The sequence below is a fragment of the Thamnophis sirtalis genome, unplaced genomic scaffold, assembly GCF_051295495.1.
Source record: "Thamnophis sirtalis isolate CommonGarterSnake01/CBP01778 unplaced genomic scaffold, rThaSir2_p1.2 scaffold_6, whole genome shotgun sequence".
Classification (NCBI taxonomy): Eukaryota; Metazoa; Chordata; class Lepidosauria; order Squamata; family Natricidae; genus Thamnophis; species Thamnophis sirtalis.
Genome location: NW_028261386.1, coordinates 75,765,975 through 75,782,207, shown reverse-complemented (window position 1 = coordinate 75,782,207; position 16,233 = coordinate 75,765,975). Strand labels below are relative to the sequence as shown.

Below are 16,233 nucleotides of genomic sequence, written 5' to 3'. Positions count from 1 at the left end.
CTCCCTGTCTAGAGTATTTCTAGTTAATTGACATTTATGTTTGAAATATCTTTTAATAAACACCAACACTTAGGTGTTGCTATACAGTTTAACTTAACTTGCAAATGGTTAGTGACTATTCAAAGTTATGAGAGACCTCCCCAGGGTTACTTATGTACTTACTACAATTCTGAAGTTACAACGGCTATTACCCACATGGTTACATCACTAGATTTCAGGTGCTCAACAATTGGCCCATATTTTATGTAATTATTAATTAAATTTATATGCCCGTTATCTGATTGTCAGATGACATTTACCTCTGTTTATGTCCTGCATTCACATAACTTTGTTTTATGATGTTTTTGTCCCAAACCAGCACTCCAATTTTCAGCAAAACTGGTTCTCTTAACAACCAACACATTTGCTTAATGGCTGCCACAAAAAATATTCATACTTTACAACTGTCATGACTTACAACCATAAAGGACAGCCTTCAATAATAGTTGTAAGTCGAGAACTACCTGTAACTGATGGTCAGAAATACCCGCCTAGAAGAAGTTAAAGCTCAGAATGCTATGGTAATTTAGGAAAAATTATTGCATCATCAGCATAAAGTAGGATAGTAGTATGTCTAGTAGTGTGTCTAATATTTTACCTAAGACAGTAGGAGTCTAAGTTGTCAAGACTTTACTAAGGAGTTACTATAACGGTTAAATAGTTAAATAAGGAATTAAGATGTATCTCCCTTGGAATCCTCTTGTGGTCTAATTCACATCTGACAGATCCTGAGGCTTGCAATTAACCCTAAGGAAAGTATTTTATAGCTTGAAGCAAGCAAAGGTAATTATGTGGGAAAGACCTTAGGGAAAGAAAGATGGAAAGAGATGCTGCCTAGGAAACAATCAGATAAGAGAGGCAGGAGCCCCCCCCCCACCCCCAGTGACTTATTTGTTAGAGAAAGAAACTTCGGAAGGACTAACCCTAATGGATCAAGCTGTTAAAATAGTGGTGGGAAATTTGTGCCTTCAGATTTACAACAATCTGTTAATGTAGCTATACAATACAGTACAGTTTACCTAGTAGGACGGATAGGAACTCTGTCCCTGAGATGAAATCTCAGCATAAACCTTGTCACCTTGGGAGGATGTATATTTTTTTTTCCTTCCAAGCTCCATGGATAACTCTTTCTCTCATGAGTTTAAAAATAAATCGTTCCATCAATATACTATAGACTATTACTAAAACAGGCAATGAAACAAATTACAATGTGCATTATTTATCCATGGATCAGAAGATTAAGCCACCACAATCTTTTATGCCTTGTAAATAAGAGGCACTGACAAATGAATAACATTGTAATTATTTTTTAAAATGTGTTAATCTTTCACACACTTCAAATTAGTACAACCCTGTACTTCAAATTACTTGCCACTGAATAATTCTTCTCTTTAATTGTTTTCATTACTACAGGACTACTCATTTTTGGAGGAACTATTTTTTAATGATTTAATAGGGAACATGGGCCAGTCCTGGAGTTTGAAGATGACTCTGATGAGGGCTCTGTGTTGGAGGCAGAGAGGGGGCCAGAGCTGTATGCCAGTTATCAGATGCCTTCAGAGTCAGACATCAGTGAGGCTGGAGCCTGTTCCCAGTGTGTACATCACTGGTTCCTACCAGTTTGCACCTATTCGCTAGAACCGGTTCATCAAATCTACTGAACCGGTTAGAAGAGGTTCCACCAGTGGACCCCGAAAGCAGGCCACACCTACAGAAGAGGTTCCAAAAAATTTTGAAACCCACCACTGATGTGCATGTGCAGATTTGCCAAATGAAGGGAACAGCTAAAGAACAGGGGTTGACTTGGGAGTAAGGCCACAAGTGGACGATGAATGGCTCCTCCAAGAGGAAATAAAAGAGGAGCAAAAAGGGAATGGAGTTTACAGGAGACAATTAGACTCCTTGTCAAGTTTTATAGATATCGGCCTGGCAGCTCTCTACACCAGATAAAGTCTGTGAATGTAAATCCTCCCTTGAAAGACTTTGCTGTCTGTGAATGAGCAGAATTCACAGGAAATTAATAAAAGGGGTTTTTGTCAGGACCAGGAGTTTGCTTCATGCTCTTGGGAAGCCTAGGTCAGAACAAGCACAAACTTCTCAATCTAAACCACGGGTGTCAAACTCGTGGCATCACGTTGCCATTATGTGACATTTTGCAATGATTTTTTTCCCCTTTGCGGCACTGGGGTGGGCATGGCCTCCATCTGATGCATCCGGCAGGCATGCCACCAGTTTGACACCTGATTTTAAAGATTTACCTTTGAGAAGGAAAAGCAATGGTGAGATGGCTAACAATACTTGTATTGTTCCCTGTAATATTGTAAGATGTTGCATACTGGAATTTATAGTTCCATCTATCTCCAAATACAACTCAATATATTTGAATTCTATAAGTTCAAATTCATAAAAAACATCATATATCCTTTTTTACAGAAGATGATGACGATGATGATTTTCTCCTGAAAGTAGAATTTTTCTCCTATAAATAAACTTGATTCTATTTTCCAAACAAAGAAAGATGGAGGGGGTCTAACCGCATCTAACAGACAGAAGATATTGAGAGATTTCCATTGTGATGGGCATATTTTAGTAAGTACATCTCGAATAACATTAAATTCTTATTGCAATTTAGCCATTCAAAGGGAACTTCCCTAACAATAAAAACTGAGGCATGAGAATTTATAAAGGATTTTATGGTTAGGTTTATTGTTAGTTTATGAGCTTTGGGGGTGAGAAATGTACAGCTTTTGCCTTCCAAAACTTGTAAATATTTGACTTTTTAACTAAATAAAAGTAATTAGAGCTATGAAACCATAACAGGATTTCTGAAAAATCTCTGTTGTTCATAAAGTTCAGAACTGTTTTGGTCCATTAACTAGTCTCATCTCCCTCTACGTACCTAGTTTCCATTCCTTCAACAATTAAGCTGTAATATGGAAATTATTTGATACAATTTTCATCCAGACAAGAAAATAGTGTTCCAGCTGGCATAAAATTAAGTTAAATTAAGAAGCTCTCTAAGACGTGGGTGTGATTTTTTGGAGTTCGTAGGTTAATTTGCTAGGGGACAATTGCCTGAATAGTTAACCACAATGCAGCCAATGTAGCATAGCATGAATTAAAAGCCTTTATTTATTCATCAGAGGGGCTGTGATTCAATGGAGGACATGATGATTAATGATAGTTTATACTCTATCTTGCATTCAGGTGTGTGTGTGTGTGTGTGTGTGTGTGTGTGTGTAATAGCGGGGCTCATTTGTTGACTAGGGCTGGTTTCCAGATGTCAGGTAGGCGGGAGGTATCATCACGTTTATTCATGTTGTGGGGGTGTTTCTCTATTTCGATAGCTTCCATAATTATTCTCTTGTTGAAATGTTCTGTTTTGGAGATTAACCTGGTTCCTTCAAAATTAGTACAAAGCCAGCACTCCACACACACACACACCAAGATTTATAGAAAGACCGAAGCTCCGATCACACTTTAAGCCCAAAACCCAGCCTGAAGATGGCAAGTGAGACCTCGCTGAAACGTTGCCAAGACAATCTCAATCTTACACAGGAAAAGACCTGAATACAAGAGGACCAGCAAATAAATAGATAGATAGATAGATAGATAGATAGATAGATAGATAGATAGATAGATAGATAGATAGATAGATAGACAGACAGACAGACAGACAGACAGACAGACAGACAGACAGACACACACACACACACAGACACACAGACACACACACACACAGTTCCTGGTCATCAAGAGAACATCCTGGCTGAACTTGGAATAAAACCTGGATTTCCTTCATCCTAGCCAACACCTTAATTATTGCAACATTACACTGTCTCTCCATCAGGTGTTTTCTTCAGCAGAATCCTGTACTAAAGGGTTGTCAAACTCCCGGTCCTCGCTGTCCAAACCTACACCCAGTTTAACGAAGGGAGAAGGGAAGTCCTGATATACCACGTGACACTGCCATGACGACCCCTGCTGTAGTATATCAATGTCATACTGTTCTTGCAAGAACAGATGTTGAGGAGGGTATAAAGAAAATGCACTTGGCCACGGGTGGAGTTTGAAACTGTTGCTGATAATCTATTATAATGATCAAATGCCATTTGTCAGAAGCACAAAACAACAGAGATAAACATGTACAACTGAACTCAAGGTCACATACCTCACACACACACACACACATGTGCACATTTTGGAATCTGCCTTAAAGACAGGCTAGATTTTTTTTCAATTATTACAAGTAGTTCTTGACCTATAAGTAGTTGCTTAGGGACTGTTTGAAGTTATGATAGACCACCCACCCCAAAACTGCAATGTAGTTTCCAAATTCCAACAGATGCCTCTCCCAGTCACATGATTGCATTTAAGGTACCTGACAACCAGACAATGCATTTATGGCCATTTACATGGTCCTGCAGTCACATGACTATTTATTACACTTTTGCCAGCAATATTTTGCTGAACAATGGGTTCGCATAACCATTTTTGGCATTAACTGAACGACAACTATATTCACTTTACGTTTGCTGTGTTTGTCTTATGTCACACACACAGGCCCCATATTCACTGAATGACTGCCACAAAAATGTCATAAAACTGGATTGGTTGTTGGTTATATTTCAAGTTATGACTGTCATGACATACATGGAAAGTTCTAGGCTCCATTACTGTTGTAAGTCGAAGCCTATCTGCAACTGTATGATAAGTGAAGTAGAAACTATAAAGACACAAAGACAGATATCAAGACCAAAATACCCAAATCTGGCTCAAATTCCATCCACAGAATAATAGCTGGAAGAGAACTTAGAAGTTGTTTAGTTTAACTGCGTGCTCACAAGAGCATCTGTGAATCACTGAATGTCAACGCAGAATGATTGAAAGTCAATACAGAATCATTGCAGTTCTATAGCCAAGTGAATTCAATCCATGCATGTGCAACCCCGGAATGGCAATCTGCTAGCGCACAAATGTTGATCCTGAAAATGACAGAACAATGATAGTAGCAGAAAATGTGGTGTCATGTCCTAATTTAACTTGACCAGCAATTATTCATGCTATTAGAAATACTAGAGAAAAAAAGCCACACCCTACTGAGTTCTGAATCGAGATTACTTTGCATATATGAGTTGTCAGGGTGATTGACAGCTGTTTAGCGGCTGCATTTAAAATGTATTCAGAAGGGAGAATGCATGAACACAACACTTCAAGGCTGCTGGAATTCATTACAGGAAGCAACTTAATTTGATTGATTTAAACCATGTGAAATGTAGATGCATCCCATATGAAAAGGGGACAGCGAAAAACATGTCACTTTCTTCAAAACATTTCTACATGAGGAATCCATGAGGGAATTGGAAATTATGTCACATCACATGTCTTATTTACTTAATAAGACACAGATTGGCACCAGCCACATGTTCTCATAAATCTAGTTAGCACTATATTTACTTGAAAAGTTCCACTGCTGCTAGTTAGTATTTATGGCTTGGGGATTATCATAATTAATTTCTTCCCATCAAAACAGAGTAGACTGGTTTGCTCTAATGTATTTTGCTGTGGGGAGTTCTGAAAAGTAGAGAAAATTCAGAGCAGAGCATGAAATCTTCAGGGCTAAGATCATTTCAGGAATAAGTTGAATAATTAACTCTAGAGTAGATAGTGGTTGCAGTGTTTGACTGCAAACGGAACAACTCCAAAGTGATTCGTACAAATTATCGCTTGGAATCTTGTTCTGTTGAATCCCTGTAAGTAGCAGTTATAATTTGATAGAAAGATGTAAGAAGTTACTTCATTGGGAACAAGGACAAAAACATCTTCTGTTGGACCGCATTATAAAAGGTTTGGGACCGATTCTTTTGGCATTCATGTATAAGTTGCATTAAGTCGTTTGTAAAAAAAATAATATCCCGAATTCTTAGAGAGTTTGTCATATAAGGATATGAATATGATCTCCCATTTTTTCAAGCTAAATACAAATACTTGTAAATAATCAACCAGATACAGAGGTCCTTCAAGGGATTTATACAACTCCAAAAAACACTGAAGTCAACTGAACATGTGTTTTTGCAAGGCTTCAGCAAGAGAAGGGGAAAAAAATGAAATTTAATTCCATTATTGCTCATCAATATAATTGTCCATAAAGTATAAGGTCAAAAACATTTTTCATTTATTTATTTATTACAATGATGGTTTTGGCCTTCTACTTTATGGATGATTTAGTGTACTATTAAAGTAGCATATGGTTATGGAGCAACAGTAAAATCCCACATAGAACATCTCAATTTCTTTAAAATATCCCAAATGATAAGATTTATCATATTGAAATTGTGCATTACAAAAATAGGAAAGGAAGTCTGATGAGCAGAAAATTCTTGTTGCATTTTTTTTCTGGTAAATTTACAATGATTCTTGATCCTTAAATTGGAAAGTTTGCATACTTAGTAGATTGAACCACTCAACCAGCCAGAATATACCAGCCACAATTTACCTATCTACTGATGGCATCGTGTATAGTACATAACATTTTAGAAAGCAAAACATAGATATTAATCACCTACCTTTCTAGATTTAAGCTTAGATTGATTGGAAAGGTAATGATAAGGGTTACTACAAAAAGATGCCATTCCATTTGCTTAGTCTTTTGTAACAAGAATATCTTGTTACACTGTGAGACCTGCAGATTTGTTATTATATACAGATTCATCAGCCGTATGAAATAAATCCTTTATTTATTTCGGAATTTATTTGTTTTCATTAGGAAGGAAGATCTGGAGCATTCTTGCCCTATGTGATCAGTCTGGACGAAAATAGAATAAGGGAGTTACTCTCATTGGCTAACTGTACAAAACTGTTCCAAAGCATAAAAAGATTGATTTCTTTATGCTATTCCTCGGTATAGAAAAACCCTGCCTTTTCACCAATAAATACTGAAGGCATTTTATAGAAAATAGAATAAACAAAGTAAGACAAGAGCAAAAAACACAGAATAAGAAAGAAGAGAGTAAAAACAAAGAGCACAAAACATTACAACTAAATGTACTTCTGGCTGTATATCTTCACACAACGATGTGTGTCTCTCTCTGTGTGTGTGTGTTCTTTTTGAACAGATGGGCAGTACAGTGGACATCATCTGCCACTGAGTCATTTCCTGCTTTTTTGCTAAATTGAGAGGAGGAAGTTGTAGAGAAGTGATGGCGAACCTTTTCGGCACCAAGTGCCTGCACTGGAGCACTGGAAACCCAAAGACTGGTGAGCCGGCACATGCATGCCTGTTTTTTGGTCGTTTTTGACCATTTGGGGGCCCATTTTCAGGTCGTTTTTCGGGACATTTTCCAGCGCTCCGGTGACTGCGAAAGCCAGTTGGCGAACACCAAGAAGAGCAGCTGGTGATGGTGTGCGTGCCCACAGACAGGGCTCTCCGTGCCACCTCTGGCACACATGCCATAGGTTCATCATCACTATGCTATTAGTCAATGGGCTGAAATAGGAGAGATTTCTCATGTGTTATTGTGGTTTAGTATTTCAAATAAATTTATCTAAATGCTAAAAACAGCATCTGATTATTAGTTTATCTCTACTTTTCAATTTCAGAATCCAGATGTAAATAAATATATCTGCTTTAATCAAACAAAATCATGGAGCAGTGTATGATTTTCATCGGACTACCTAACTGAGCGTGGTATATATTGCTTGAGTCTCTTGGGTCATAATCTATAAACAAAGAAAGAATGAAATGAATTCCTGTGAGCTTCTAAGGACCATAAGAAGACAAATTAGGATTTTAATTAATACTAAAACAAACAGATCATGACAATATTAGGTATATCACTATGAAAGAGATTATGTAAATAATCCACATTTGCAAAATTGTTAAATAAATTGTTGAATGTATTCAGTACTGGAAACTTCTAGTAATGTAATAAGTCATACAGGATGCCAAATAATAGTATTTGATAATAAAAGTTTAGCCATAAACAAATTTTGGGTTTGTTTTCAGAAAAAAAAAGTAATGCTGTCTCAAATCAGAAAGTTTTATATATTCACTATACCACATAGTTAGATAGTTAGATTTCACTTGGGCATTAAAGGTAAAGGTTTCCTCTCGCACATATGTGCTAGTCATTCCCGACTCTAGGGGGCAGTGCTCATTTCCATTTCAAAGCCAAAGAACCAGCACAGTCTGAAAATGTCTCCATGGTCATGTGGCCGGCATGACTAAGTGCTGAATGTGCACAGAATACTGTTACCTTCTCACCAAAGGTGGTTCCTGTTTTTCTACTTGCTTTTTTTACTTGCTTTCGAACTGCTAGGTTGGCAGGAGCTGGGACAAGTAACGAGAGCTCACTCTATCACGTGGTGCTAGGGATTCGGACCGCTGAACTGCCAACCTTTCTGATTGACAAGCGTTTTTGGGCACTGAGCCACCACTTGGGCATTAGGTATTTACTAATCAGATTCAGAGTACATATAACAGGAAGTAGGATGGGTCTGACAAGGGGCTGGGAAAGTAATTCTGGGAAACTTTTTTTTTTAAAAAAACTGGCACTTGTGATTGGCCTGCAAAGATTAATATTTTCTCTACATTTTGATCCGGGTCTCTCCTTCCCTCCATTTTTTATGCTTGCCTTGTAAATGTTTTACTGCAACTTTTCTTTGTAAGGATGCGTTGAGATAACTTACTTATGACCATTGCAGTATCCCCATGATCATGTGATTTACATTCGGATGTTTAACAACTGGTTCATCTCTGCATGACGGATGCAGAGTCCTGGGGTCATATGATCCCTTTTTGTGACCTTCTGGCAAACAAAGTCAGTGGGGAGATCAGATTCACTTAACAACCATATTACTAATTTAGTGATTCATTTATCAACTGTGGGAAAAAAAGTCATAAAATTGGGCAAAACGTAACAAATTTCTTGCTTAGCAACAGCAATTTTGGGCTCAATTGTAGGACTACCTGTACAGGAGAAATGTTGCTATCCATTTGGCCTAATTACAAAGCAATGTACAGATATTCTGGAGCTGCAATCGTTTGCAGGAGCCCATTCCCAAGATTCAGGTATCCCATAAGATATGGAATATTTGGTCCATTTGTAGGCACCTTCTCCTTAAAGAAGTCTTTCATCCTTTTTTGGGTGTGGATCAGAGATGGTATTCAGCAGGTTCTGATCAGTTCTGGAGAACCGGTTACCAGAAAGTTTGAGTAGTTCAGAGAACCAGTAAATACCACCTCTGACTAGCCCCACCCCCATCTATTCTCTGCCTCCTGAGTCCCAGCTGATCGGGAGAAAATGGGGATTTTGCAGTATCCTTCCCCTACCATGCCCACCAAGCCACACACACCAAGCCATGCCCATACACCAAGCCACAGCCACAGAACCAGTAGTAAAAAATTCTGAATCCCACCATTGGTTTGGATGGCAGTCATGGAGGTCAGGAAAATGTAGGTGATTTAGTAGGTCAGAAAAGGAGTACCAACCTATCACCACTTCCTTAACTCAAACAGGTATTTTCCTAGGTTTATACAACTATCATGTGAAAATATTATTTATTTTACAGAGAAGCTGCTTGCACGAGATCCAAACATCTGCACAGCTGTACCTCATGCCCCTAGCGGTCATTATGTAGCCTGAAAGGTATGTGAAAAGGTACATCTGGAGCATAATCTTCTTCAATGTGCTTTGTCTTCAGTTCCAGACATTTCTTGGGGGGGGGGGGGGGGGCTATAGAGAAATTCTGATTGAGTTCAGCTTATGATTCATTTTGCAAACAGGAACTCTTTCACACAATTTCAGATTTCAAGGAAGATTCTACGGATGTTAGGAACACTGGAAGAAATTCCACTGGATATCTAGTTCCCCAGGCTTGTTCTACAATAGTCAATGAATTGCCGTTTTAAATCCATAATCATAAGGTGACTGAAACAGCAAACCTCCTGCTACTGTTACCCAGCAACTGGCATTCAAAGGCATACTGATTCTGGAACTAAAGGTAATATTCACAGTGTTCTTTTCTCTGCATTTGCATAATTTAAATCTTTAAAGCAATCCATATTGAGAGGCATCATTGCCTTTTGCTTTATTTATTATATGTATTTATTGCATTTTTCCCTTGCTGCAATCCATAGTTACTCTTGGTAGTTTACAGGTGGAGAAAACAATTAAAAACATCCATGGTCCATCCAATTAAAGCATCTATTATTAATACATCATAAGCAATCAAATACCTCAAATCAATAGAAACCAGTGGCTAATTCTATACCAACAGTTTATGAAACAGCCTGGTTTTTAGAATTTTCTTAAATATGGTCAGGGAAGGGACACATTTAGCAGATTTTTTAACTGGAAGTTTCCTCCAAAGGGCCATTATCAGCCCCCTTTACTTCTTAGTGGAAGTAAGTAGAAGTGGAAATGGAACTGGAGCTGTTTTCTCCCTGTATAATCTTACAAGTCAGGTTGATTCCAACGAGAGTAATATCCTGCAGTGTGGTTCTAAGAAGTACTTTCTTCTGCCTGTCCCAGATCTTCTACCATTTAGTTTCACTGATATCTCTAAGTGCTAGGATTAACTTTTCATGCTAATCATCATGTGCAAGAAATCAGGAGTCCAGGCAGTACAAATGAATATAAGTCTATATAGATAAATAGATAAGAGTCAATGGAATTTAAGTGGCTGGACTTGGCTCTTTGAGGGTGCAAATGTATTGGAGCCTGATGATAAGTTTGATCCCGCCTTTGGGCTCAGCCTGATCATCTCCTACCTTAATTTTATGTAACAATACCAATTCTTACTCCATTACAATTATGATTTTGGGACTATCAGCACATAAATTAAGGGCATAAAGTCGGGATACCCTACTTTTTTCTGGAGATGCATTTGCACTAGTCAAAGGATACATTTGAATAAGTAGTGGGTAGAATCACATTTAATTAAAATTTATTTATATTTAATTAAAATGAAATGTACTAAATACGATTATAGAATCATGAAATCATGATTCTGCAGAATTGGAAGAGAATCTGGTCCAACCTTTTGCAATGTGCAGGAAGACCAGATAAACCAACAGTAAGTGGAAGCTGTTAAGTCTTTTCTTAAAGCCTCTAGAGAATCTCATCCACGGCCTCCACAGATAGATTAAATGAATCATAGAATCATTCTCTATCCTTAATTTTTATTTCCTATTTGTTCACATTTAACACAAGTGTTTGGTATCAACTTTGGGAAGTTCTTGATAACAGCACACAAGAGATGGCCAAGGCTTTGAAATCCTTCTCTGTAATGACTCCTTGTTAGTGACAGATATTTAGAAGGACTATAAAGGACTATAATTGACAAAGACACAACTTGAACATGGCAAACACATGTTCAAGGAAAGTATTTATCTTCTAAATGTATACAGAGATGCCAAAAAATACAGCAAAACACAAACAATATTCTAGAATTTCCAGTCAACAAATTAAGAAGTATTTTTCTCCAAAGACCAGTTTGTCAATTTTTTAAAGTAAATAGTGTAACCATCCAACTACCAAGTGTGGAGATATTGCCAGTAATTTAAAACTATGGAAAGAAATAATACAGATCTTGCAACTTATCAGTATTTACATTTTAACATTTAGCGAAGTGCTCCTTATATATTGTACACAATTAGTAACATCTAGTGGGACCATTTATAAAGCCATTTGGGGTCTATCTGCCTGACATACACCACATAAATGTCAGATCATTATCACCATTAGTCAATAGATGGTGCCTTGTTTGTGAGCTCAAAATAGATTCAGTCCAAAAAGGAGAGAAAAATGAAAGGTGTTGCTTAGCCAAATGATTTGCATATGAATCCCTTCAACAACTGCTATTCAAGATAGTAAGCTTATTTTGAAAACATTCTTATCTTTTTTGAGTTATGCTAGTAACGTATTGGTGAAAAATGTCCAAATTTAGAAATACACTAAAAGATATTTACCATATACTGTATTAATGTAGCATAATGGTTAAGGCATTGGACTATAAATGGAAAGACTCCAATTGTAGTCCAAACACAGACAAAGCTGTTGTCTGGATGTCTTCTGTCCAGTGATTCTGTTTCAATCCAAACTACCACAAAGAGTTGTGGTGGAGGAAAATGAGAAGAGGAAATGCTATATATGCTGCCTTGAGCTCGGGAATAAAAGACAGCTACCAGTCTAATAAATAAACTATCCTTGCAAGCACTGGAATGCACGATTTTCCCCAGCCTAAATATTGTACTCTTGCCACAAACAAAACATCATGGCAGAAAACATACAATTTGCAAAGCTAAAGGGGAAACCTGTTGGGTGTGGCCAAAGCACCAACTCTCCTGTTTTACGATATCAGCTTCATCATGTATAGGGATGAATTTGGGTGCCTTGTTTGCTTTTGATGTAATGGACACACTCTGGGTTTGCACTTCAAATTTCACTTGTAATTTCCTGAAAGTGAGGAAGTATTTTTCCAATTCCCAGATTTTCTCCAGCATAGATTAGGAAATTCAATCTTTTTTCAAGCAGTAACATCTCAAACTATGTTTATTTCTGTCTCATATTGTGTTTATTCATGCACTTAGAAGTATAATAAGGCAACAATCTGTATAAAGATGAGTTTTCCTGGAGCCATGCCCTGAAAAATTAAGGTGCTACTTAATTTTAAGTAGCATTTTAATTTTAATTTTAATAATTAAGAGAGCATCCCTGAAAAACAAAGAATTCCAAAGAATGCTGCTGTATGCTATCTAGATGTCAGATTTGTGAAGCACAATTGCTATAACCCAGATTTTTTGCTTTCCAGTGTCCTCTTCAATAAAATCAGTTCTTAAAAACTTAAATTTTGTCCTTAGGCATATACACACATCCCTAAAGGCTAACATTTATATGCCAATGGTTTCTAAAAATCCCTCAGGGACATACCATTGAGCTCACAAAAGGTGCAACTTATGGTAATGTGCGTTTTAGCATATTATTCCTTGCTTATATTTTGACACAGGGTTTGCTTATCCAGGAGGAAAACTATAGACTAGTCCATCAGGACCCTTGCCATTGAAACATAGTTTTCCTAGTACAGTAAGGCAGATAGTAAAGCTTGACAAAATACGAACAGTGGTGTCATAAAACTTAGACCCCAGGATCTTAGGCAACTCATCACTCATTCCCACATTTTGTACTTCCAGACTCTTTCATGTTGACTTCAGTTTACTCAGTGAACTCAGGAAATGTGCTCATCCTTGAATACCTTAACATTAACCTACCTGGATATAGTCAGGTATAAGCATCAAATACATATACACCAAAGAAAAATTCCTTGTGTGTCCAATCACATTTGGCCAATAAAACTATTCTATTCTATTCTTGCTGCATGTGTACAGATGATATGATATTCTGTTCTAAAATGATGTTTAGAACCACCTCAGGACAAGATTTATTAGAACTCAATTCCATCTGCCTTGTAAGCATGTTAACAGAAAAGGGGGATGAAGAGTATCTAATTATTGGTTATGATCACAGAGTCATTTTACAGTTCATTTCCATTCTGTTTATTTCAATTTCAGTTTGAAGCAATGAGGTTAGCAATTATCACTAGATGTATATGATGAGATCCATGACAGTATAAAACAGGAAGGTAGTTTGGATTTCTGTACAGGAGGGGGTCCCCAAATTTTCTGAAACCTACAACAAAAAGGCAACTGGGAAGAAGATGTGGTTGCTTTAAAGAGTTGCAAACAGTCCTGCACACTCTATAAAGCAACTTTTGGAACTAGATTTGAAGCATTGTACTGCCATAAAATAGTAAAATGTGCATGAAAAATCTGCATTCTTTTACTGCACTCTGAAATCCATTTTTTTTTCAGGATTTGCAAGGGAACAATCAATTAATATAAATTCCTTGGGATCATTACTATTGGATTATGATTCTGTGTACCAGATTTTAGAGACTCAAACAACACGGCACTAGGTATTATTATTAATCATTAAAACCCTTCTACCCATGTTCATTTTATAATAAATCATTAGCTTTCCTTCAAGAACTGACCATTAATTCCTTTCTGCACTCAATCCCAGTGCAAAGTATTCCCCTATATGTCTCCGCCACTGTCTTGTTTAATAAATAATACATGCTATCTCTTGAGTCCTTCATTATTATCTTTCTTTATGCATACTTGTATTATAGCTAAATGGGTAAATACTTATACTTAAAATTCTTAAAATACTTATTTTCCACCATAATTTTCAAAAACATTCTTCCCAAATCAGACAATGTGATTGTCTGGATTTGTTTTCTCATTTTGTCTCTCATAGTTTAGGTCTACCTATGATGTCAATTACAGGCCTCTCTCATCTTTTTAAGTGGGAGAACTTGCACAATTGGTGGCTGACTAAATACTTTTTTGCCCCACTGTAATACAGTAGTTATGTTTTGCTTTTGCATATTGTATGGAGTTATTGGTATGGAATATTGGACAATGATGTGGAAATGATGATGCATGCAACATTTTTTCCCCTTTTAAGATATCAATGACATCTCATTTTGACAAGTAATTTTACAGAATCTGTGACACTGTCATCTTCTGAATATGATGTGAAAGACATCCAGGACAAAACAAATACATTTAAGAGCAGACTTTATTCAACTTTATTTGCAATAAATTCCAGAAAAACATCAGAGTATTTCTCCTTTAAGTTGATACTTATTTTGTGAGGGTGCTTAATTTTTTTCTTTAAACTTATTATACTTTGATTTTATAAATGCTTCATTGTTCTGTACTCTTCTTTTAAAATCTGAATAGCAATGGTGATGACTTTATACCTTGCTCTAATAAAATAAGAGTCTCAGATTTCTGAAGGATATCTCCGATGGTCCAATAACTTAGTACAAAAGGGCAGAATTGGCACCCAATTACATATTTCCTTACAAAGGAAAGATAAACCATTTGGAAAGATAACGAGAAAGAGAGAAAGCTGCTTCAGGAACAAACAAATCAAAGAAATGGAAAGGGTTTAAACAGCATTTCTCCCCATAGTTTCTTTTCTTTAATTAGCAGCTTAGTAATTTGTTTTACATTGAAAAACAAACAAAGCTATCACAAGAAGGAATCATTCAACTGATCACTCTGTGTCAACATAATTAATTTCACTGTAAGCAGTTAGAGTCACTTAGGTAATATGAGTAGTGTAGAAATGTGATGAATGGATAAAAAAATAAAAATAATTTGAGTTTGGTTCAAATTAATCTGTACATTCTGGGTTGGATTTGTAGGACATCCAAGCACATAAAATGTAAAACTCCCAAGCTATTAAAATAGCAAAGGAACAAATGCACATGTTCAGTTCCCATGTTCAGAAACTGCAGTTTTAATGCTTTGTTGATTGATTAACACTGAGTGACTGTGGGCCACAGTCCCCCCACAGTGATATGGGCCACAAATTGGACATGCATGAACTAGACTGGTATCCACAGGAAACATACCTTTGAAAGCCTGATCAATCTGGGGGCAAAAAGAGAGGGAAATGACATATTTCTTGTGTGCTTGCTATAATCTAATAGTATAAGGTGACCAGACGTCCCGCTTTTGGCGGGACACACCCGCTTTCCAATGCATTTTCCCCCGTCCCGCCCGCTTTTTTTGGCGCTCGCAGCTCCCGCCCATCAGCTGCTAGCTTGCTGGGCTGGCTCATCGTTCTGTTCTCTATCCTACCTCCTACCTACAAATTTAAGCCAGCCCAGCCTGCCGCTCACAGATTGGATTGGCCTGGACTCCAGCCAATCAGTGAGCTGGCTGGGATGGAAAACGCGGCGTGCTTAAAGTTTTCCATCCCAGCCAGCTCACTGATTGGCTGGAGTCCGCTTAGCATGCCGCATGAGTCCCCCGCCCATCCGTTGCCGCTCGCATGGGCGGGGTAGCGTAGCGAGTGAGCGGGGAGCGAGCTCGCCTTTCCAGCTCCACTTCTGGACAAGCTGTGGAAAAACCTCTGCGAAAAGTGCCACCTGGGGCTGCCGCTTCTTCTCCGAACTCAGAGTAAGTGACGGGCGGGGCGAGTGAGGGGGGGTGGCGGGATCGCCACCCACTGCACTGCAGCTGACTCACCCCGGGCCGGGCGGGCTGGGAGGCTCTGGGCGTCCGGGCGGGAAGAGCACAGAGAAAGGCAGAGCGGCGCTCGACGCGACTCTGCTATT

The 16,233-nt window shown here is 37.8% G+C and overlaps 1 protein-coding gene and 1 long non-coding RNA gene across 2 annotated transcripts in view; one reads left to right on the top strand and one right to left on the bottom strand.

The window, feature by feature from the left end:
• The window catches only part of PRKN (parkin RBR E3 ubiquitin protein ligase), a 785,743-nt gene that overhangs the window by 638,023 nt on the left and 131,487 nt on the right, over positions 1–16,233 (bottom strand). The window lies entirely within an intron of this gene.
• Positions 8,937–14,365, top strand: LOC148045030 (uncharacterized). The gene is made up of 3 exons (XR_015697167.1): positions 8,937–9,686; positions 9,846–10,041; positions 13,910–14,365. It is a non-coding gene; the product is annotated as an uncharacterized LOC148045030 (long non-coding RNA).